A 1,096-nucleotide genomic window follows, 5' to 3' on the forward strand; every position below is an offset into this window, starting at 1 on the left:
TACCATGTCTCCATCTCTTTCTCTGTGATTTATTGGTGCTGTTTGGGGCCAGACTCTTCCTGGGGTAATTCTCACCAAGGACACACTGCCAGTAGTGGGAAGGATTCTCACTGAGGACATGGGAGAACAGAATTCTTAAAAACAAAGCCAGCAAGATCAAGGCTGGTGATAGTGGTGATGAGTCAGGGATGTTCAGACTCTGTTTACCTGTCTGGGTATTGCTGGACTTTGCTCACCTCTGCAGTATCCACAACACTCTGTTCAGAGAAGTGAATTTCCCAGAGAAAACAAAGCTCTGCAGTCCAATTATCCCCTTGAAAGAACCTGGCTTATGCCATTTCCAAAATAAAGCCTTTTGTACAGGTTTTTTCATGAAAAACAACCCAGCCAGGAGCTGCCCTTAAAGGTCATTCAGAAGCCACAGCTGGTAGTGCAAGTGGCCTCTGATTTGGTTAACAAAACTTGCTCTGGGGGCCAGACTGGCTTTGTTTGTTCCTTATGTCTCCTACTGTAATTCAAGGCTTTTATTCAGCTATAAATCTACTCATAAAGTCTGGGGTTTTGTAATCTGAGCCACAGCTCTGCAGTGGTGTCAGCTGAGATGGGCCCTTGAAGTGCAGCCCTGGAGGTGCTGCCAGCATCCCCTCAGCCCCCTGCCCTCTGGAGAGCTTGTGGGAGTTGTTTCACATCACAAGCTGATAAAGAGGAGGGTGAAGCAAGGGCTCCCTGTGCCTCAAATCCTGGAGGGAATGGGCTGAACTTATTTTTTATCCTGCAGAAGAACAATCTCAGGGGAGAGATTCTCACTGTACAATTCCCTGACACAGGAGGGTGCAGTCAGGCTCTGCTCCCAGGGAACAAGGGACAGCAGGAGAGGGATGGATGGCCTCAAGCTGTGTCAGGGGAGGTTCAGACTGGACAGCAGGAGGAATTTCTTCACTGAAAGATTTGTCAAGATTGGAAGGGGCTGCCCAGGGAGGTGGTGGAGTGCCCATCCATGGAAAGTGTCCAAGGAGTGACTGGAGTGGTGCTCAGTGCTCTGCTCTGGTTGGCAAGGTGGGGATTGGTCACAGGTTGGACTTGACCTTGGAGTCTT

Source organism: Zonotrichia leucophrys, chromosome 17 (assembly GCF_028769735.1).
Source record: "Zonotrichia leucophrys gambelii isolate GWCS_2022_RI chromosome 17, RI_Zleu_2.0, whole genome shotgun sequence".
NCBI classification, from domain to species: Eukaryota; Metazoa; Chordata; class Aves; order Passeriformes; family Passerellidae; genus Zonotrichia; species Zonotrichia leucophrys.